Below are 24,150 nucleotides of genomic sequence, written 5' to 3'. Positions count from 1 at the left end.
AGAAGAATCTGTTCTTCATTTGGAAGGTCTGTGAACAGTCTGACTTCCTGTACTACAAACTTGTTTTCTCCCTGTCAATTTTGCTGTCTTCAAATGGAACAACTCCAGTTCATCAGACTTACACTCCCATATTCTAGGTGTTCTCTTTTTACTTGCAGCTTGCTTCTTAAACCTTCCCTCAGTTCTGGTTTTACTTGTTTCTCCATGGCAGAAGTCACTGGTTTCATCTGAGAGAAAATCAACAACTGTGAGGTACTCTTTCCCTCATTTTGGCTAGTCTGCTCTTCCTTTACTTCAACTACATCTTCTTCATACAAGGATTTCTCATCTGCTGCCCTCTGAGCCTGTCAGTGACTCCTCACAGGTCAGAATGCATTCTTGTCCATTCATGTTACCCCCCTGCTTTTCTCATCATTTCTCCATCTTCTTGATCTTCCCTTTCACAATAAATACTGGTTTTATTTTCTCACATTAAAAAAAAATAAAATCATCTCTTCATCTTTCCCCCCTCCTTCTACTTTCTAAGTTCGTTCTGCAATTGCTGTAGGAGTCTCATGCCCCAGTTCCATCCTCCTTTAAATTTAGCTGACCTTTCAGAACCTTTCTGTTCACCTTTTCATTCAATTGACACTACAGTCAGTATTGCTATATTGACCTACATCTGCTTAAGGCTAAAAATCAGTACCCTCTTGTCACCACCCTCAATCATCTGTTGCCCTTAGCACAATAGTCATACTCTTCATTTGAATTGTTTTCCTTCATTAGCTTCAGCAACTTTGTCCTTTCTGGGTTCTCCTACCAATCAATCTGCAAGTGTGTACTTCCAAGGATATTCTGCCTTCGCAGATGGTTGCATGGAGTTCTGCTTTGGCTCCTTTCTCTTCTTTTTATTGCCTGTGTCTCAGTAGTCTCACCCACAAGCACAAGTTTAACTACCATCTCCATACAGAGATACAAATTTATACCTCTACTTTACCCATAACATCTTGACTTATCTCTCAGCTTCAGCATCTTCTGATAGCTATCAGCTCAAATGCAGCATGACTAAAGCATGTCACACACTCCTCTCCTTCCTAGTCAGTCCTTACAACTTCCCTCATTTAGAACGGCTGTGAATAATCTGATCACCAGGCTTGTCAGACAGGCAGGTGATGTAGACATCTTTTTAGGTCTGAAAATCACATTAAGTTTCCACCTTGCACATTATTTCTGTAAAACAGCTATGAAGTTAGAAAGCTTTTCCAAGTTCTCCTAATCTTTAACCTCAAAACCACTACATTTTTTCTGTTTCTCTTAACAGCAACAATAATAATAATACTGTTGCAAAGACTATTTCTTTAAGCTTCCTTTCTTTTGGTCTCTCTCCACTGGCTCCTTCTTTGCCATCACATCAAGTTCATTTTTTTAAAGAATGCCTTTCAGGCATATTCCTACTTTTCAAGCCATTTCATTCATTCTCGGTATGTCAGTTCCTGTCTACAGCCGACCAATTATTCCAACAGTTTCTTCCATATCTGCTAAATAAAATTACCTGCATGAGTTTTCTTCAGTTTTCTTTTATCACTTCATAGGTTTGAAAGGATAACGCTGCAAATCACCACCACAGCTGCTCTAGTGGATGTACTAGGTATAGGAATCCTTGATGCTACCACAGTGGAAATAGTAATGATTAATTTGTACAACATGATTTTTAAACCTCCAAAACCAAGGTCAGATATCTAAGCATCACTGAATCACCCACCACATAGGCTGGAACAGACCACCAGCAGTCTCTAGTCCAGCCCATGGCCAAAGCAGACCCAGGTAGAGCAGGTTTCCCAGGATTGTGTCCAGATGGTCCTGTGTATCTCCCAGGGTATTCTACAGCTGCTCTGGGCACCTGCTCCAGTGTCTGGCTACCTTCATAGTGTCTATTGCCTCTCATCTTTTCATTGACCTCCTTCAAGAGTGTAGCTTCATGTTTTTTACAACCTCCAGTCAGGTATCTGTAAACAGCAGTAAGGTATTCAACCTTCTCTTCTTAGAAACAAAACTGTAGGCTGAATGAGTAAAAATAAACCTAGTGTTTGAAAGTGATACTAGATAAATTCAGGTAGCAAAGGAGATGTCCTTTTCTATTTTTAACTGAAAGGAAATTAAGCTAGGAGGATTCCTTGTCACTTGTGGCCCAAGTTAAAGTTAGATGTCTTTGTATACAAGATGTCTCAAAGGGACATTAAGGTCTTGGTGAAGAAGATAGAGGATGAAATTCTTTGATTTGTTTTATGCAGAATCAAACATGAGGTCATGGAAATGCTTGCTTCTTTCCTTAGAACAGTTGCCAGATAACACTTGGGAAAAAGTAGGAGGTGACCTTGAAGTCAATGGACTTTTCTAAGTGTACAGTGTTACAGATGATTCCCCACAATCCCTGTTCCAGGCATCTGGTTTTACAACAGTGGAATATTATACATAAGATATAACTTAAAGTAACTCATATAAAGTGTTTATCAGTGCTAAAACACTGGTACTGTCCCACAGTGTTTAAAGGAACATTTTGACTAGCAGGGTTGCTTAGTTGAGAAGGCAAATTAGAGGCAAATTAACTTCATTAACTTCATTACCTTCTTGTGGACACCAGGTGCCCTCCAAAGTTGCTCCACCACTCCCCTCCTCCACTGGAGAAGGGAGAAAAAAAATATAATGAAAGGCTCATGGGTCTAGATAAGGGCAGGGAGAGATCACTCACCAGCTACCCTCCTGGGCAAAACAGACTCAGCTCATAAACCTTAATTTGATTTATTGCTAATTAAAAGTCAGAGTACAATACCGAGACATAAAACCATATCTTAAAAACACTTTCCCTCCACACCTCCCTTCTTCCTGGGCTCAACTTCACTCCCAAATTCTCTATGTCTTCCTCCTCATGAGCAGCAGAGGGGGATGGGAATGAGAGTTGCAGTCAATTCATTACATGTTTTTGCTGCTCCTTCCTCCTCATACTCTTTCCCTGCTCGAGTGTCAGGTTCCTCCCACAGGGGACAGTCCTCCATGAACTGTCCAACATGAGTCCTTCCCGAGCGCTGCAGTTGCTCATGAACCGCTTCAGTATGGGTCCCTTCCATGGATACAGTCCTTCAGGAACAGACTGCTCCAGGGTGGGTCCCTTCCATAGGTGCAGTCGTTCAGGAACAGACTGCTCCAGCGTGGGTCTCCTGTGGGGTCACAAGTGCTACAGCAAACCTGCTCCACGTAGGCTCCTCTCTCCATGGGGCAACAGGTCCTGCCAGGGGCCTGTTCCAGCTTCCCAAGGGGTCACAGCCTCCTTCGGGCATCCTCCTGCTCCAGTGTGGAGTCCTCCATGGGCTACAGGTGGATCTGCTCCACCATGGATCTGACGGGCTGCTGCGAGGCAACTTGCTTCACCACTGGCTGCAGGGAAATCACTGCTCCAGGGCCTGCAGCACCTCCTTCCCCTCTTTCGCTGACCTTGGTGTTTGTAGAACTCTTTCTCTCCCATATTCTGACTCCTTTCCCCCAGTTGCTGTTGCACAATATTTTTTTCCCTTTCTTAAGTACATTATCCTAGAGGTGCTACCACCTTTACTGATGGGCTTGATCTTAGCCGCTGGTGGGTCTATTTCCGAGCTGGCTGCATTGGTTCCACGAGACACAGGGAAGCTTCTGGCAGCTCCTTAGAAAAGCCACCCCTGTAGTCCCTCCCTGCTACCAAAACCTTGCTGTGAAAACCTGATACACTTCTATTCTGGACATCATTGTTTGTATCAAAGTAATAGAAATAACACAGGAGTTAATCCTCATGTTTTTATACATGTCCAGATTTTAACATCATGTAGGAAAAATTCCTATCGTTGGTAGAAGATAGGCTAAATATTGTTCAAGTTACTCCTTTGTTATTATTAAGTACTGTTAATTTCACTGATACTTCAAGGAAATTCTCTTAATTATTTACTTTCAATGTGTATTATTTTGAATATAGCAAAAAATAATTATTAGCATTTCCTCATTGCCTTTCTTTCTTGATATGCAATTTCATATGCATGCTTCACAAATAGCTCAGTGTCACCAAAATGGACCAAATTTATTCTCTTTGAAACTTTTACATGTTAAGATAAAATGATGTAGAGTAAAACAATGTTAAATCTGTCTTTGCTGACCAATGCTTCCTTGTGTGTCTGTGTAAACACAAAACAAAATCTGTTCACTCACATAATGTTCTCTGCTTCATGACTCACTGTTATCATGCAGTTTGTTATAGACTCCTTCTTTGTCAGTAACTGACAGCCCTCCTGAGGTATACGGAGAGGTATATAGAGAACATGAAAGATGTATAAAATATGAAGGTCTACTCAGAAGCTGAATAGAGCAAACAATTTGGTAAATGTTTTGCCATTCAGAAATCTTTCCTCTATACTTCTGACTCTGGTTCTATGCTCCAAAAAATTGTCCCCCGCTATTGAGTGCTGAGTGATTGATTTAGCTTGTCAGGGGCTACCAAGAGTTAACATTTCTTCCATTGCTTTAACACATACCAGCTTCTCACAGAATCCCACCTTTAATAATGAAAACCTAAATCTTCATCAACGCTTATGATTAATTCTACCAAATAGGCTTTTCTGTCTGAGTTAGTCATATTGGGCTCGCTCTGGTCAAAAAAGAAAGAGAATTTATATGGAATGATTCATCTGACCTATTTTAGATATCTATCTTATGCTTAAGCAAATCATGTCTAGAGGTGTCATTTTCTCTCTCATTGGTTATAAAAGAAGCCTAGACAAAAAGCTCAGAGATAGACACTGTTGACATCTACTTCTGGTCAGAAAAATCCTACCTCTGGGTGGTAAAACTGGTGTCTCACTCTAGCATATTAGGTCCAAGCACAATTTATTGGTATGCTGGACCCTTTAGATATTTTTATTCTACAATGTTTTTAATATATAAATATATGGAATAATAAAGCATCCCTTGCTAGTCACCATTTTCTGAGATGAGTGGATCACTTGTGTTTGATAGTTTTCAGCTGTACAGAATGGTTAAGAAAAATAGATACTTTGGTTAACATTCACAGAGATTTGAAACTGTTCTATATATCGTGTACATGCACAGTTAATATTCTTCGAGCACAGCTCTTGAAGGCAAGACTGGAATAATTTCTATCATTTCATATCCTTACAAAAGTCTCTTTTTAAAGAATTCAAAATCAACTGGAGAGGATTAAGAATATTGAGGACTAAATCAAACAGGATAAGGATTTTGGTTATTTGTCTTACAAAACATCTGTGAAAGCAGCAAGGTTTCTGATTATGGACACTTTTATGCTATTTCTGGTTTTTAAAGTTAAAAACATGAACACAGCTGGAATAATACACTCGTATGACAGTGTCAGTAGGATTAGAAGAGAAAATACTAAGAAGCAATAGACTGCTTGCTGTCTTTCTGATCTCTGCTAGGGTGGGATTCAGCTCGCTAATATTAATCATATAAGAGCTAGACTCTACCTGTCTCAGTGAGTTGTCAAAGCTCCCTCTATAGTCATCAGAGAGAGACTGGCACTTCCCAACAATGACTAATTGAAATGTAGAATAAATGTCTGGAGGGCATCAGCTGAGTCCTTTCTGAAGCTCCAAACTCTATCCATTGATTGTAAAGGAAATCTATATGACTAGCTGAGAGTAAATAAATAAGCTTTAATAAACTTTATATGTCTAGAATAAGAAGAAATTAAGCCAGGTAAAATGTTCTCTTACTCATGTAGTAACTTTTACTTGTAATGGCTACCAGCCCTTAGCCAAGGACAAATAACATGAAAACATTTTAGTAGTGTTTCAAAACACACCAGATTACAACAGCCATCAGGATATTAGGGAAATCTTCACAGACTCACCAATTCATCATGCTTTTTGCAGAAAATGTAAGCAAAATTTAACTGAGCAACCTCTAAAATACCTTGAATTAATTTGTATGAAGCAGAAAATCAAGAGTATCACCTGTTCTCTGAAGAAATAAACTTTGGGATTTTTTTAAACATTCCCTGCTGTCTTTAGTAAGAGATCCCTTATCTAAAATATTAGGGAATGATAATAAAAACGCGTGATTAATTTAGTGCATTTTTAATAGGTAACTTTCCCTTGGCTTGTTAGTTAGAGCTTTCTCAAAGGAATCTTACTCTATGAGCATGCCAGTTTAGTTGCAGTGTGATATTAAAGGGTATTAAATGTCTGATAACGAAGGTTCCTCAAAACACACCTACATTTGATCCAGAGCACTGTTAGAACAGTGATCTAATAGTCACAACAGGAGGATGGAAGAACTATTTGCAGCTCTGACGTTGGCTCTCTATGACTTTGCATAAGTCACAATTCTGCAAAGTCAGGGAAAATGACTAAGCCGATGAGGGGAGAGGCTCCTATCCACTTTCAAAAGCACAGTCTCCATTCCCTCTGGAAAGTGAAAAGACTGAGAATAGAATTCAGCCCCCACAGTGAATCTAGCTCTCAGGAAAATTGTATTCCCCCTAATTAAAGATTGAAATAGCACAAACAGATTTTATCTACCAGCACTACTGAAATGGCACACCCATGACCCGTTAGCTTTTTTTACAACTGTATTTCAGTTCGCCTCTATAATTGTTTGTGATGTCAGTGTTTTAGCTTTTATAACTGGCATTGCGAATCAGCACGTTCTAGTGGATGGATCAGAATTCTCCAAAGGATGTACAGAAAATTTTATTATGTGTAGGATAATTAAATACTTGGTTACCATAAAGTATTTTCTTTCAGCAATACTGACTGCTGATTCTCTAGGGAGGATTCTTACACCTGCACAAAATCCCATTTATGTTAAAGGGGCTTCATGTCTTATCAAGAATCGACCCTCTAGATGGTCTTGCAAAATAAGAGCTTTAAAACAGTCATTTCTAAAGCTTTGTGACCTTGAGCAGGCTTCTGAGCATGTAGATCATAAGAAATGGGCTCTGTTTAATCGATGAAGTCTCCTTACTGCCAAGTTCTCACCCTGATTCTCCCGTTTCCCATTGCAGTGAATAGAATACTGGCCACTACCAAGAATATCCTCCTAACTAATTTCTAGACTCGGTTCCTACTGGACAGGTTAAGAACCTCCTAAACTGCTGGTAGGTATCCAAGAGCCATGTGGACTAATGAAGTAGGTAGGATCTCCTCCAGAGTTTGCACTTTGGTTTTGCATGGATTTTTACCCTCCCTTCCTACTTCTGATTTTTTCTCTGAAGAAGAGAAAGAAGGAGAAAGAAATATTTTTTTGCTTAGCTGAACTAGGTGCCAAAGGAGCTACATAACTGGGTCACTTACACTGACGAGTCAGAAGACTTCTACCCCATTTTAGATTTTGTGTGCCATTGTTAAATGAAATCAGAAAAAATGATGTTGCAGTCAAATGACAACTACAGTCATTTCCTCACGCACTTAAAGGAAAGGTATTTTATCTGACCAGAAACTCCACCAAACCTTGAAAGTAACTCACAGGTACAGACAAACGGATATACAAATGAGACATTAGATTAACTTGCCAAGACAAAGTCACTGTGCTAAAGAACCAGTTATCCTTCTAAGACTAGAGTATTAGAAAAATACAGATAGCATCATAAGTAAAGTAGTTAAGACAGGTTAGGGAGGAGGACAGTATTTATTGGTAGCAAAGGGAGTGAAGAGACTATGGAGGAAGAAGATAAACAGATTCTGTTTGTGATTCAAAAGGTAAGAGAGATAGAGGAGACTAGAAAATAGGAGATAGGAAGAAAAGGATGTCAAAGAATACATCTCAAAGGTTATACCCATAGTTCTGTAGTAGATTCTTCAGCATGTCAGAGAAAATTCAAACACCAGCTCATCGCTCATCCATCCTGGCTTGACTTCAACCTTTTCCTTACTTTTTTTTTCTTCACTATGACATCATGTCCATGACATAAAGGACTCCTGCTTCCTTAGTGCTTCTAAAGTTATGACTGCACTTAAGAGTCATGGCCTCTTAATTGTGTTAGCAGGCTATAAATAGGCTACAGAGATCAGTCAGTACACCCCAGTTTCTTATATTATCTGTTTGTTTCAAAAGGCATCCCTGTGATATTTAAGTAATATCAGCATATTAATGGTAAATATTTTTAGCAAAAAAATAAAAAAAGTTTTCCATTAGATTGTATGGTACTGTTTGTCCTGAAATCTGTGGATGATTTATATAATGACCTAAGAGACGCAGGCACTGACATCAAAGGGTAGAGAAGCTGACTCAGTGAACATGGCATCTATCTGTGATACATACCTGATACTCATGTGTATGTTGGCAACTATCCCAGGTTTATGCCTTAAATTCTGCTTTGTCCTCCAAGATGTGTCATCACTGGGAAATTTTCAGAGAGCTGCTTACTAAAATGGATTATCTATTATTTCAAAATAATCTTGTTTTACTGTAAACACAGATCATTCCATGTCAGGCTTTTTTCATGTACTTTTACATTTTTGAGTGTTGTGGATGGAGAAGTAAACATGAGTTAGAAGTTGTGGCACATAAGAAACAGCAGGAAAGAAACATCATATGGTTCAGGAACAAACAGATAACTACTTTGTCAGAATTGTGAGTGGTATAGAGAATGTAGCTATCTCTGTGCTTGATTATTGTCACATATTGTTCAGGAGAGAATGTACATGTAATTGTCCCAAACAAATCATGTGGCTGCTCTGGAGACTGCATGTGTTGTGATGCTACTCTGGGAAAATTGCTAGCCAAGGGCAAAAGGCTAATCACTAACACTAGTGGTGGTGCTCATCTGATCACAGACATAAACAGGCAAAACCAGCCATTTATCCCACTCAATTTGATATAAACTCATATTTAGTTATCTGCATGCTCTAGCATGTTTTTTTGCGTATACCTTTTTCAAATGCACGTTTCTTCATAGTCTGCTGGGCAACCCAAACTTCTGAAGAATCTTGTTTCTTCATTGGTTCTTGGTCCATCTTATCCACAATTGTCCTGGATCCAAAAGACAAAGACTTGCAGAGCCTCTTACCTGTATATTTAGAGACAGAGGCACTTCACTATTTCTGCAATGGAAGTGCATTTTGATGGACAGGGGTAGAGCAGTTGATGTGATCTACCTGGACTTGTGTAAAGCGTTCGACACTGTCCCACACGACATCCTTGTCTCTAAATTGGAGCAACATCAATTTGATGGGTGGACCACTCGGTGGATAAAGAACCAGCTGGATGGCCGCACACAAAGAGTTGTGGTCAATGGCTCAATGTCTGGCTCGAGACCAGTAACGAGTGGTGTCCCTCAGGGATCAGTGTTGGGACCGGCCTTGTTCAACATCTTTGTCAGTGACAGGGACAGTGGGATTGAGTGCGCCCTCAGCAAGTTTGCCGATGACACCAAGCTGTGTGGTTCGGTTGATACCCTGGAGGGAAGGAATGCCATCCAGAGGGACCTTGACACGCTTGTGAGGTGGGCTGATGCCAACCTCATGAAGTTTAACCATGACAAGTGCAAGGTCCTACACCTGGGTCAGAGCAATCCCAGGCACAGCTACAGGTTGGGCAGAGAAGCGATTCAGAGCAGCCCTGCGGAGAAGGACTTGGGGGTGCTGGTTGATGAGAAAATGAACATGAGCCGGCTTCAGTGTGCGCTTGCAGCCCCGAAAGCCAACCGTATCCTGGGCTGCATCAAAAGGAGCGTGACCAGCAGGTCAAAGGAGGTGATCCTGCCCCTCTACTCTGCTCTTGTGAGACCTCACCTGGAGTAGTGTGTGCAGTTCTGGTGTCCTCAACATAAAAAGAACATGGAACTGTTAGAACAAGTCCAGAGAAGGGCCACGAGGATGATCAGGGGATTGGAGCACCTCCTGTATGAAGACAGGCTGAGGAAGTTGGGGCTGTTCAGCCTGGAGAAGAGAAGGCTGCGTGGAGACCTCATAGCAGCCTTCCAGTATCTGAAGGGGGCCTACAGGGATGCTGGGGAGGGACTCTTCATTAGGGACTGTAGTGACAGGATGAGGGGTAACGGATTAAAACTTAAACAGAGGAAGTTTAGGTTGGATATAAGAAGGAAATTCTTTCCGGTTAAGGTGGTGAGGCACTGGAATAGGTTGCCCAGGGAGATTGTGAATGCTCCATCTCTGGCAGTGTTCAAGACCAGGTTGGACGAGGCCTTGGGTGATATGATTTAGTGTGAGGTGTCCCTGCCCAAGGCAGGGGGGTTGGAACTAGATGATCTTAAGGTCCTTTCCAACCCTAACGATTCTATGATTCTAAGGTGTCTTACACTGCATAGGCACTGCTGATCTTCAGGGGTATTCTCCAGACATGAGATAACATCATGGGAATAGGCTGAGAAACTGAAGGAAGGACATTCATATGGCTGCTAAAGTCTGCCAAGACCAAGCATACATTTGAAGGGAAATAATTATCTTCATAATTGAAATATAAAAAGTATTAGAAGAACAGTGGAATAAGATTGTGGTGTGCTTACAGACCTGAGCTTACTTCTCATTGTCGTATCACAAACAGTGTAGGCTGTTACATTATTCCCAGGAGGCAAAAAGTGAGAGAGAGCAGGTCAGTGGGGACCATCCTGTCAGACAGTTAGTTTCTGCCTACCCCTATTGGTTTTGGTTGGAATGGACCTTAAAAATCACGTAGATATTCTCATGTATATTATATTGTATACAATCTAATATACAATATTGTATATACAATATGCAATATTGTGTATATATACAGTTTATATATATTGTATATTATGAACATAATTTTTATAGCTTGATAATACAAGTTATACATGCAAAAGTCCATGGGACCTGATGAAATCTATCTGCAGGTCCTGAAGGAGCTGGCAAATGAAGTTGTTAAGCCACTGTCCCTCATATTTGAAAAATCGTGGCAGTCAAGTGAAGTTCCCAGTGACTGGAAAAAGTGAAATATAACCCCAATTTGCAAGAAGGAGAAAATGGATGACCCAGGGAATTACAGACCAGTCAGTCTCACCTCTGTGATGGCAAAATCTTGGAGCAGATTCTCCTGGAAGGCATGCTAAGGCACATGAAAAACAATAAGGTGCTTGGTGACAGCCAGGATGGCTTCACTAGGGGGAAATCCTCCCTGGTCAATTTGGAGGCCTTCTATGATGGGGCTATGGAACTGATGGACAGGGGTAGAGCAGTTGATGTCATCTACCTGGACTTGTGCAAAGCATTCGACACTGTCCCACATGACATCGTTGTCTCTAAGTTGGAGAGACATCAATTTGATAGATGGACCTCTTGGTGGATAAAGAACTGGCTGGATGGCAGCACACAAACAGCTGTGGTCAATGGCTCAATGTCCGGCTGGAGACCAGTAATGAGTGGTGCTCCTCAGGGATCGATGTTGGGAACAGTCTTGTTCAACATCTTTGTCGGTGACATGATGTTCAGGTTTAAACTCAGCCAAACAGTCTCTCTCTCACTCCCCTCCCTTCTCCCCAACCCCCCCCCCTGCTGCCGGCAGGGATGGGGAGGAGAATCAAAAGAATGTAACTCCCACGGGTTGATATAAGAACAGTCCAATAACTAAGGTATAACACAAAACCACTACTGTACTGCTACCACCAATAATAATAATGATAAGGGAAATAACAAGGGAAGAGAATACAACCGCTCACCACCCACCGACCGACACCCAGCCCGACCGAGCAGTGATCTAACCCTTCCAGGTAACTGCCCCCAGTTTATATAGTGGGCATGACGTGCTGTGGTATGGGATACCTCTTTGGTCAGTTTGGGTCAGGTGTTCTGTCTCTGCTTCCTCACGGCTTCCCCTCCTCCCTGGCAGAGCATGAGACTCACAAAGTCCTTGGTCAAAGTAAACATTACTGAGCAGCAACTAAAAACATTGGTGTTATCAGCGCTGTTCCCAGGCTGAAAGTCAAAAACACAGCACTGCACCAGCTACTAAGAAGCAGAAAAACGACTTCTGCAGCTGAACCCAGGACACATGGACAGTGGGATTGAGTGCGCCCTCAGCAAGTTTGCCGATGACACCAAGCTGTGTGGTTTCGTTGATATGCTGGAGGGAAGGAATGCCATCCAGAGGGACCTTGACACGCTTGTGAGGTGGGCTGATGCCAACCTCATGAAGTTTAACCATGCCAAGTGCAAGGTCCTACACCTGGGTCAGAGCAATCCCAGGCATAGCTACAGGTTGGGCAGAGAAGAGATTCAGAGCAGGCCTGCAGAGAAGGACTTGGGGGTGATGGTCGATGAGAAACTGAACATGAGCTGGCTTCAGTGTGTGCTCGCAGCCCAGAAAGCCAATCGTATCCTGGGCTGCATCAAAAGGAGCGTGACCAGCAGGTGGAAGGAGGTGATCCTGCCCCTCTACTCTGCTCTTGTGAGACCTCACTTGGAGTATTGTGTACATTTCTGAGGTCCTCAACATAAAAAAGACATGGAACTGTTGGAACAAGTCCAGAGGAGGGTCACAAGGATGATCAGGGGACTGGAGCACCTCCCGTATGAAGACAGGCTGAGGAAGTTGGGGCTGTTCAGCCTGGAGAAGAGAAGGCTGCATGGAGACCTCATAGCAGCCTTCCAGTATCTGAAGGGGGGCCTATAGGGATGCTGGGGAGGTACTCTTCATTAGGGACTGTAGTGACAGGACAAGGGGTAACGAGTTAAAACAGGGGAAGTTTATATTGGATATAAGGAGGAAGTTCTTTCCTGTTAGGTTGGTGAGGCACTGGAATGGGCTGCCCAGGGAAGTTGTGAATGCTCCATCCCTGGCGGTGTTCAAGGCCAGATTGGACAGAACCTTGGGTGGCATGGTTTAGTGTGAGGTGTCCCTGCCCATAGCAGGGGGGGTGGAACTAGATGATCTTAAGGTCCTTTCCAACCCTAACTATTCTGTGATTCTATGAGTTACATATGTAATATAACTACACAAATTACATAACTAACTAAAGCAATTGTTTTCAACAAGCGTGTGTAGCAAAGTTGGATTGTGGTGATGATATATGTATCTATCTGTTACATTCTGTGTTGCAGTACTACAGTTCTAACTTACTCAGGATCCAGCTAAAGTTTATAGTTAAAAAGAGACTGAACAAGACTCTCTAAAAACACCGTCCTTCTAAAACATTCATATAACAACAAACCACCGTAGTTATTTTAATACTTTTTGTATCTTTTGGCCCAAATTTTAATGCTGATCCTTCTTAGAGTAAATATATGTTTCAAATCTGGCCATAGCACTCCAAATTCCATAGGGAAATCAGAATGTTATAAGATCCTCAGAAGAGACAAGAGAGGAGTCAAGTCCAGGGAATGACCCAAATAAAATAACTTGTACAACAGGAGTGGAGTCCAGTTGCAAGCCGAAGTGTTTGCAGACAGGCTAGCACCAGAATAAATAGGTGGCTTATGGTAACATGCTGAAGCCATGGAACACGAACCAGATAGTGTGAATTTAAGTCTTGCCATTTTTAAGAATTTTTATGAGTGTTGTTTGCATTCTGCAGGAGCTCTTTCAGGAACAATTGCCCTAAAACACTGATTCAGGTTTAAGTGCCAATATTTCAAAATGCTTTATAATCAATATGCATACCCAAGGTATTCTGAAAATTGATGTCCCTAGCAAAGGGGAGAACTAAAAGTACAAGTTTAAGATACTTTGCTTCAGTTCGTCCTTCTGCACAAAGGAACTTATTTTCATGGGCAAGATGCTTGATTACATACATAAGTGCATTGTCTTAAAAATTGTAACAGTAGGGACTGAAGCAAAATTACTGGTAAAAACTTCAGTTCGTTTGACTAAGGCACTTGCAATATGCACTGCCCACAGTACAACATCTTTCAGCTTTAAATGTGTTCTGAAGTCTGTATACATAACTGAATGCTGGTGTGTCCAGGCAATGAATCATATTATCCTGCAGGAAAGTTATGAGACATTTAGTCCAGGCATTCCTCAGATGTAGCTCTCCTCAGGAAATAGCTGATTTTATTATTGAAAGTGCTTTAAATTCCATGTTGATAGTGAAGTTGTTTGGAAAACTGATAGACTTTAAATGAGGGTAGGTGAACAGGTGGAGAGGTTGTCTGAATCCCCAAGAACTAATGTGAGGATCTCTATTAATTTCTATGAATTCCTTTTAATGCACCTCCTGTCAGTATGTGTGAGCTATTCTGTATTTACTCTAAAGGGGCTAAGGTCCCTCTCTTAAATACTATCCATTCAAAATCAAGTAAAAAATCTAGGTCTCCCCCATACAGTTCTCTTACTGCAATGACGAAGAGATGTTTGCCTCATGGGCCATCAGTTATTGTGACCTTTCCTGTAGTCCCTCTTAGGCTTCAGTACACAAACCTTTCTCATGGTGGAAAAAACAGCTTAAAATGTTTTTACCCTCCCTTCCCTGAGCCATTCATTCCTGCTTTTGCACTGGAGTTTTCTGCCCAGTCTGGCTATGAGGCTGTGTTATAGCCTGGACCAGGAATATTGTCTAAGGTTAAAAAAGAATCTGTGGGGTTTTTACCCTAATCCAAGTTTCTGGCAACAAGCAGAGCTGAAGTGTCATTGGAGAGCTGAGGAGCAGTACTCGAATTTATGTTCTGAAGTGAGGCTGTGCTAGCACATGCATTGTCTGAACCTTGAGGGTTGTACATTTCACCTTTGCTCTATTAGGTGCATGTCTGTAGGCTTCTTTTTCACTCCTCAGCTCCATAGTTACTACAGCTTTGTTTAAAAAATAAAATAGGGTTACATTTCAAACTGTATGAAAGCTGACTGACATAAGTAAATCATGGCAATACAGCAGATATATAAGTAATGTTAGTGTTGTGGCATCCAGTTTCCACTGGGCCAACTTTCCATCCCAACTCAGGTGGAAAAATTATCACATATAAAAAGTTTACTTAATCAATTTACTCAGCTGTCTGATTCAAATGCTGGTTTCTCAGGTGGCCTCAGTTACAACCTAAACCATCCACTATCTATCAGGAAGCTTTCATGTGACATCCCACATGTAGGTCCCACTTGTGCATCCTCATTAACAATGCTTTACTGAAAAGAAAGAGATTGCCACAAAACTTTCAAAGGTCAGCCTAACCAGTGGTACTTTACTTTATTGCTGAATGTGGGCTGTACCTATACTTAAAATCCCTGAAAATCAATACTGCTAATAAAGCTTTTAAATTTAGAGGGACCGAAAAACAGAGGATTGAATTTAATGCTAGGGAAAAACTGACAACAAAGGAGTGATTGTTGTTCCCCTGTCAGTATTTCTACATGTAGAAATGTATAATGCATGGGACAACAAGGAACAGTAGCTTCATTTAGTATTTAGATTTTCCTAAAACATTGGGCAGGAATGTGCCAAGATGCTTTGGAGGGGAAGTCACACAAAGGAGCTGCGAAACAGAAGAGTGTTACCATATTTAGCTAGCAACTCTCTCTAGGCTTTTCCAAAAAATGCCATTTGGCCTAATAATTACTGTGTGAGTATTTCAAGGAAGAGTAATAACCTTGCCAAAGTCAATTCTTTGCCCAAAATTACTGGAAGGTATCATCTATAGTTAGTTTTATTATAACACAGGAGAAAAAATCCCATGAAGGTTTTATGTTATGCTTCAGAAGAAACTTCCCCCAGAAGCTCAAACTGAAACAGACCTTATGGAAAAGGGTAAGTCCAAATTTGAGTCCAGATGGCTTTTAAGTTTTTCAAAATAACAGGCAAGTGAAAACAAACTTGTAATGGAACGTGTCAAGCAGCTACTGAGGCTGCCTATAACAAAAATAACCTTTTTAATTTGTATAGCTTGAGATGAGGGTTAATCTATGTATGAATAAATTCTTCCATGAGCAAGGGGAGTACTAAGGAAGCCTGCTTTTGTATTGGTTTTATCCCTAAACATCCACGCCACAGTAACACGCCTTTCCCTCAGTGGCGACAAGACGGTATTAACTACCTTGCTGCTGATTTTCACTACATTTTAAGGAACTGTGACACCTCTATCCTTCTCTTAAGTCTGTCTGAAAATATTGAACAGGTTTATAGGTCATTAGAGAGACTCTAATAACAGATATCACATAAGGTATAATTTCTCAGGCTACCAAATATAAGCACTCTTTCATTTCCAAAATAAGGCATTTCCTTTTAGAGTGCTTTATAATACATAGCTATGCAACTGCTGTAATTCACACAAAGGGCAATTTTAGTCCATGTAGACAAACACTTAGGATGCAGTCAGGTAACAAGACCCAAGCTGACAAGATCTTGAGAAGCCAGGATGCTTCTTAAGAAGCCATCTATCAGCAAAATGCAGTAACTGACAGTCTGCATATTCTCAGCTATGCAAACGTAAATAAGTTAGCATGTAACTCTCTTAAAATAGAACTAAAACTGTTGTAACAAACAGCTATACAATATTTCTGAAGTAAAATGAGTATTTATTAGTGACTAAAGCAATGTCTCCCCCTCACCATTATAGCTATAAATGTTAGATGGCTACGAAGCAGGTTTTTTCTAACCCTCACTGGAAAAAAATATTCTACGTATTCTTTTCTTAACTTTGCTCTGAGGGGCCTAATAGATTTACTAATAATATTATAATAATAAATAAATATTTAATAATAGTTAAGTGATGGGTTCTTTCAATGCATTTATTCCAAATTGTTGTGTTGCTTAAAATACTAAAATTATTGAGATGCTCATGTGTATTTTTAATGCTGGTGAGGGCCTTTAAATTTGGCAGTAAAATGGCTTCTGTGACAGGTATGAGCCTTTTGTAATCTCCCTGATGAACTGCCACAATGATAAGCCCTTTATGAGAACCACTTTTTGCACATGCTCAGCAGTGGCTCACCACAGTTTTCAGCTACCGTCTCTTAATTAAGAGTCTTTCTGTGCTGAGGTGCTGAGCTGGACATTCCCTGCCACTGCCACTCTAGGTTGCTGGAGAGCACTGCAGGAGCAGGCATCAGAGCTGAAAACAGGAAGACTCTTCTCTATGGTCGTGGTGTTCTTTTACTGCCAAATAAATACTAGAAAAAGAACCTGAGTGAAATAGAGAAAGAAAGTAAAATCCACCAGCCTGAAATGCCAAAAAAATAGTAAAAGCTTGGACTGGAGGAGTTTGGGTAGAGTTTGGGGACCAGGCAGCTGGTTGTTGTTGTTGACAAATTGAGAAAAGGAAATCAGTTTCAGGAAAGGGAGATCTGGGACTAAGATAGCTAAGGGATGAGAAGGCTGAAACACAACAGGAAGTTAAAGGGGAATCCTGAGACTAAATGAAGAAACTGGAGCAAGAAGTCTGAGTTGGGGGAATAAAAGACTGGGACAGGGGAACTAGCAAGAAGGCCAGTGAAGCAGGCAAAAAGCTGGTGGAAATTGATAGTGGGACTGGGAGAAGAAACTGTGATCGTGTGTGTGCTTGACAAGAATTAAACAGAACAGGGAATAGGGAGCAAGGGCAGCCTGGGAATGGCTAAGTGTTCTGACCAGAGCAGGAAACTGGTTGTGGGCCACAGCCAAAAACTTAGAATGGGAAGTGGGGGGGCTGGAGCTGCAAGAAGAATCCTGCCACTGAAGACATCTATTAGCTTGGCAAGAAGTCAATGACAGAGAGACTATACTAAGATTATGACAAAAAAGAAGAGGACTGGCAAGACAGATATGAGTGGATGGGGACATAAACATCTAGCTGTGGTGAATAAAGTCCTGTGCCTACTAGATCACACCCTGGCAGCACTTTGAGCCAAATCTAAGTTTCTTCACTGTCAACATTCTTCTGCTGTCAGCCAGTACTTGTGGAACTCATTACCATCTCATAACGCCTCAGTATGTGTTCTTAAGTGGATTTAAGACCATACTGCCATTGAAAAGGATGAACATGCATTCCCTCCTGCCTCTGGCTGCCCTTTTCTTGCTTTAGCACTAAGGAGTATGGACCCCCAGTAAGAACCGATGCAGCTCACAGATCTAATCAGACCATAGATACTATTTTGCAGAGATAGCTTTCAGTAAGATCAGCAAGCTGATCTGATTTACTGTGTTTCTACATGATTACTCATATCAACCAAAGTTAAAATGGCAGAAGCTGCAGAAGAGACAGATCGGAATGCAGGAAACACCTCCACTCCCCAAAGTTTTTATGACTACCTGGTCCTACATCAACTTAAAACAGCCTGAAATGATGCTTTCTTTCCCCTCTATTGGTAGACCATATGGAGGTGGATAGCTTACTAACAATTAGTTACTAGCTGAAATGGTAAGAACCTCTTTTCTGTAACTAGAAAATTAAACCCTGGTAATGAACAGTAATGCTACAATCTGCATGATGCCACACAAGGAGATTATAGAGTTTTGTATGCTCCTTTATTTCTCTAGAAAAAAACTAAAAAGAAAAGCTGCATCAACACATTATGAAACTTGTAAGATATATCTGAGATAAAGATTTAAAGTTGTCCTTTAGAAAAACAAAAAGTATGCAATTGTATAACTAAAGGCCGTACCATAATGTCTATAAAAATAGAGTTCCATTAAGGCAACTTAGAGGTTTTGACGTCACAACTTTCATAATGTTCTTTAATATTTTCTGTGCATGTGTAGTAGTACACAAGCTGTTTTGAATCTCTGCTTAAGTATTTTAGAAAGGCTGAGGAAAGAGAAGGGAGAGGCATGTGTGTTTTATATGTGTAAGCAGGCTAACTAAGGCCTCCATAGCTGAGAGTGAAATGAAAGGCACTTACATCATACTGTTTTCCTGCAATAAAACTCTAAACACACCAAGGATTCTGGAATATTCCCTTCGGGTTGCTTATTGGCACCTGCAAAGCAAAAAGAACTCTTTGTATTGCATTAATTATAATGTCTCTGTACCACCATGGTAGAGCAATAGCACTTTCTTTTTCACTCTGAGGCAGAAAAGGAAAAGTCAGTTCTAGCCAGCTTATTTAAATAACTATATCAGTTACCTAAAATTCCATATACAAAGTTCATGTTACTGTGCTCATAATTTGTTTGAATTGTATAAATGTGAACAAATTTTTAATAGTTGTCAAGGGAGAATGTGTAAGGCTTGCAAAAGATGACCCCAAGTTCACAGAATCACTCTGCCTTTATAGGAAGTGGACTTTGGTTTGGTAATTAAATTCAAAATCAACAAAGTCAGAGAGGAAATGTTTCCTTTGTACAGGCGTATCTACCTGGAGACTGTGTGCCTGCATAAAGTGAGTTTGAATACGGTCAACTGGCAGCTGTATTTGCAGAGCAGACTTCTAAGAATTATCTGGCTGGTTGCATTGGTAGACCAGATCTGATGTCACCAAGGGGACTCATAGGTGATGGCAGTACTGTCACGTTGGTCACAGCCTGGCTCATAGCAGAATACTCAACCAGCTAGTTGCACAGATAAGCTGGTCTCGACATAAGTGATTTTCTTTAGACTGGAACAGACAACAAAAGACTCTCCCTTTGCTACTCTTGATAACCACTTGTGAGGTTCATCATATATGTGATGGAATGTTTTTGAGCTGGTTTCGCAATTTATTTTCCCCACTTTTCTTCAAACAAAAGATAGTTGAATTCATGTTCTCAAAGGATATTGCAGATGGAAAAAAGTAGTTTGTAGTGATGACTAAGAAGGTTTAGTTTCAATTTCCAGAGCCAAAAATTAACTGGATGAACTGGAAGTGGGAGGCTTTAGGTCTTAGTGATATTTTGCTTTTAAGCAGAGCAATGGGATAGATTCACTTCAGCCTTTGTTCCTAGCACAGGCATCTGGAAGAGGCGTTATCTTAGGACTTAGTCAAGATTGTGAGTTAGCATCCCTTTCCATCAGAACCTTGTGCTAGTGTGTTAATTGGGGAAGATGCTCATTTTGTTGTTGTTTTGCAACTGCTACCTGTGATATATATGATTTATGTGACACAGACTTAATACGTTTATTTTGTGGCAGACTACACATTGGAAGATCAGTGCAACTGAATGTGTATTGACCAAAAAACCACATTTGTTATTATAGGAGCTTACAACAAAAACACAGCCAAAACAATTTTGTGGAATGCATAAAGCGCTTGAGTGGATAAGGAGGAAAATGCTTACACCAGTCCGCACAGATTGTCAGCATTACTGGAGGCCCTCTGAAATGGTAGTGGAAATACCCGTGAATATTAGTACATTTTAGAAGATGGTTTCACTGCTAGAGGAGTTGCTTCAAGTGAGTAAATGCCCACTTAACTAGGAAAAACCCCTTGACTTTCACACATTTGAAACGTTTGTTTAGCTGTAAATAGAGACCTGATTCTGTGGGTACTACACTATCACAGAGTGAGATAGCAAAGGCTCCAGGGAAAGTATCACCAAAAAATGTACTTGTTTTTTGCCATGTGTCATTATTTTCCATAAACGCATTGCATTAGCTGATAAAATAGTCTGAATGCGTCACCAAACATGTCAGGCTCACCTGCACTTGGAGATTACGTCTGAAGATTAAAAAAAAGATCATCAGAAAATCTCTGAAGAGCAAATTTGACATTATTCATACTTTGAAAACCATAAATGCCAAGGCTATTTGGCATAAGTGTATAGCAACTTGGTGGTATGACAGTGATGGCAATCTCTTCTACATATTTCTCAAGTCACTCTATACATAGCAAAAGTATGAAAAATCCAGTGTGAAAGGAGTCTTGGTAATAAATGATCTATACCAAGCTGGATTTGAAAGGAGGGGGGCGTTAACAATTAATTCTCTGGTTAGGTTTGTAAAATAACATGAGATATGTTCTCTCACCCCTGTGCAGTTATAAATTAAACTGAATTAAAATATGCTGTCTGAGCAAAATCATATAAAGTGGTAGCAGTGTAAGCTTCCACAGATTGTTAATGACTCCTGAAGTGTAACTGAGTTGCTCTAGAATTTAATGGACTATGTTTCCGAGTTCAGAACTATCACCTCCTATTTAAGATGCTGCAGTCTAAGGTGAAGAGGAAGAAAGTATCTGAAAAATTTATCCCTCAAATCACAGCTGGAAAAATTAACTTTTTTTTCTGTGAATGTTGTTATTATTGCTGCTGTTGTTATTTTTATTGTTATTATTTCCCTTTGGATTGAAAAGATTTCATTAAATTTATTGTCGACTAACTGCCAGTTGCAAAGTAGGAAACAAAAGTAGAGCCTTACAGAGCTAGTAAGGTTCTCAAAACTTAGAAGTGACTGAAAAGTATACACAATGAAATCTGACTGGGTATGTTCAGCTATGAATCTAAGTCAAAGCCGACCAGTCTGAGTCATTTTTATATCTCTAATGACTCCTGTCACTAATTAAAAAAACTGTAGGAATCCATTTACTTGCATGCAGGAGAAGAGATGAGAATGAATTTAAACAAAGCCAACATGAATCTCGATGACAGGATTTGTTTCACAAATGGCAGGAACTCAGGATTGGTACCAAAGAAGACAAGGTAATAGAAAAAATGTTAGAAAAAATAATAGAAAAAAGAAAGAATAAACACCCCAAGAAATTACAAGAATTGTCATCAAGCACAGATACTGAGCTTTTGGACTGCGGATGTTAGTTGACTACTCAGGAATAAATTATGTTATTACTTGATTATTCCTTATCAACCTTTACCTTAGTGGATACTTAACAGCCAGAACTTCAAATTCCCCAGAGGGATAGAATTTTCTCCCTCTTTTCAGGCATGTGCTTGTTTTCTGGAATAATAGCCATGTGGGGACTTTTTATTTTGTTTTTCCTTCCCCAAAAACATTTATAATTCCCTAACAAGATTTAAATAGAAGTTGCATTACTTCAGCAAGCCTGAATCAGCAGGGCATTAGTTTTCATGTTGAAGACTATTTATAGTGAATGGGAAAATCCGTGTATATGCATAGGTGTCTTTCTTTAAGGTTTATGTTCCACTTACAACAAAAATTGTTTCCTTTGTATCCTAAGATGTGAAACAAATTCTTAGGTTGGGCAAGTCTTCAAAACCCAAGGATCCTAACAGCTATGCAAATAATGTTTTAAATATTTTTCAATGTGTCAGGAATAGCACAGAGGCTGGTTATTCATCTTCACCTTCATAAATTTCCTCCATCCCTTGAGATTCTAAATTAGCTGACAGGTTTGAAAATTCTTCTCAACCAGTTGGACAGAAAATAAACCTACTCCTGCCTTGTTCACTGCTACATTTTCATCATCTGGACTGTAGTTGTGTTTCATGTCACTGAGAAAGTACCCATGATGAAAGCTAGGAAAGGCTCTTATGGAACAGAATAAATATGGTGGAAAGCAGACTTTGAAAATATATACACATATCTTCAATAACTGTTGCATTGTTTCATCTCTGTTGAGAACATTCTTCCAACCATTCTCCTCTTCAACTTTCTGAAAGTAAACTGGTATTATATTTTCTTATGTGACATTTCCATGATGACACCAAACACGTACTTTGACCTTAGAATATCAGATAAATGTGAAAGTATTGTAACCAGTTCTCTTTCGTTTATGTTCCTCTGTTTATTTTTGCCAGATAGTGTTTTCTTCTTACACAATGCAATAGGAATGTAACTGTGACAAATGTGGGTGTGCCTTTGAGTAATTTTTTATGCTGTATTTGGATCTGGCCTTAATATAAAGTTTCTGTGCTATACATAAGGCACTGGACATGTGATTTTCAGGTCTTTGAAGTGCATCTGCACTTCCAGCCAGGTGACAGACACATACATATGGACACCTGGGCTAACCTTCTGTGGATGAGAGTATTCCCATAATGGAGTGGTAGTTTATTAATATCCCCACTGTTTTTTTTAAATCACTCCTGTAACTCAGGTTATTTGACCTGAGATACTCTTTCACAGTTGATTGTGTCAGTTGTTAGAGGTTGCCTGTCCCTGGGGATGAGGGAGAATGATGAGAGACATTTGATGACTATCAGCATGACTATGTTATTCCTGCGTATCCCTATGAAGTGGATTGGTTCCAGCTGGATCTTAACCAGAATTAAACTAATTATGGGCTTCGGCTCTTTGGTGTTTCTAAAATCCCCTTTTCTCTCATATTTTATTCCAACTGCTAAATAAAGATGCTTTCTTCTAAGGGAACTGTTTGACAATATCAAAAGAAAAACAGGTGCCTGAAACCAGTCAGATCTGCAGGATAGGCATTAGTATATACAAGATAGTGCTTGCCTCCTGACAGAAAATAAAAGCAAGATTGTACACAAACACAAGCCCAGGATCAGACAAGTCAGAGAGGAGCCAGAGGTGAAGTCACTCCTGTAACATTGAAAATGACATGTTTGGATTCTGATAAAAGCTGATACTGACTGCTATGTACTCTTAGGCCTACAACTCTCTGCAAGAAAAAAACAAAATCCAACCACCTTTTGAGTTTATTACCCCTTGAATAGATATACATTCTCTGTCTGAGAATGAATACTTCTCTAGCAAAATTATGGCTGCTGACTCTTAGAATTTGCATCATAAAAATTTGACCCTTTGAAGTCAATGAGAGTTTTATCACCTGACTAATGGAGTATGTAGATGAAGCATAAAAATCTGTTTTGTCATATTATATGCAACTTACTGATGATTTTCTTTAGTATGTTTCAAGTATGCTGAAGAACAATTAATGCAAAGAATAGGACTTGAAGTAGGCCCTGAGCCCTTAGCTTCTCCTGATTTATGCAGAAGCAGGGAAGTTCCTTCTGTGATGCCACCTCCAGTTTCCTTGACACGTTCCACATGACAGATTCTCCGAATAGAGCCAGGGAGTTAACAATCACTATTCTCTGCTCTAGACTTAGATACTTTTTATAGAAATATAACTGATTTCTGATACATTTTTGATGGTTGACAGGGATTTTTTCCTTGCTGTTCTGCAGAGCTTTGAGTAAAAAGTCTATTCCCATGGAAAGTATTGGTGTTCCAGCCTTTGTAAGTGTGGAAAATCCTTTACTACACTTTAAAATTCACATATACAGAGACAATTTTAAGTGGTTCTGAGGTCTTTTGCAGATATTACTCTTAAGTCTTCATCTTAGCTGCTGAACCTTGAACTATTACAGTCATGTTAATTTCGCCAGCCTTTATAGGTTCAAAAGATACAGACAACAATTGCAATACTGGGGTTTTTTTTTCA

The 24,150-nt window shown here is 40.0% G+C and overlaps 1 long non-coding RNA gene across 1 annotated transcript in view; it reads left to right on the top strand.

Annotated features, from left to right (window-relative positions):
- The window catches only part of LOC130593866 (uncharacterized), a 70,118-nt gene that overhangs the window by 36,152 nt on the left and 9,816 nt on the right, over window positions 1-24,150 (top strand). Inside the window, exons 2-3 of the long non-coding RNA XR_008970905.1 lie at window positions 15,599-15,685; window positions 23,894-23,945. This is a non-coding gene — a long non-coding RNA (uncharacterized LOC130593866). The remainder of the gene's footprint in view (window positions 1-15,598; window positions 15,686-23,893; window positions 23,946-24,150) is intronic.

The sequence above is a fragment of the Pezoporus wallicus genome, unplaced genomic scaffold (assembly GCF_028554395.1).
Source record: "Pezoporus wallicus isolate ANWC-B61680 ecotype Strahan unplaced genomic scaffold, APGP_CSIRO_Pwel_v1 contig_818, whole genome shotgun sequence".
Taxonomy (NCBI): Eukaryota; Metazoa; Chordata; class Aves; order Psittaciformes; family Psittacidae; genus Pezoporus; species Pezoporus wallicus.
Note: the sequence above shows the minus strand (reverse complement) of the source record. Positions and strands in the feature narration are given on the sequence as shown.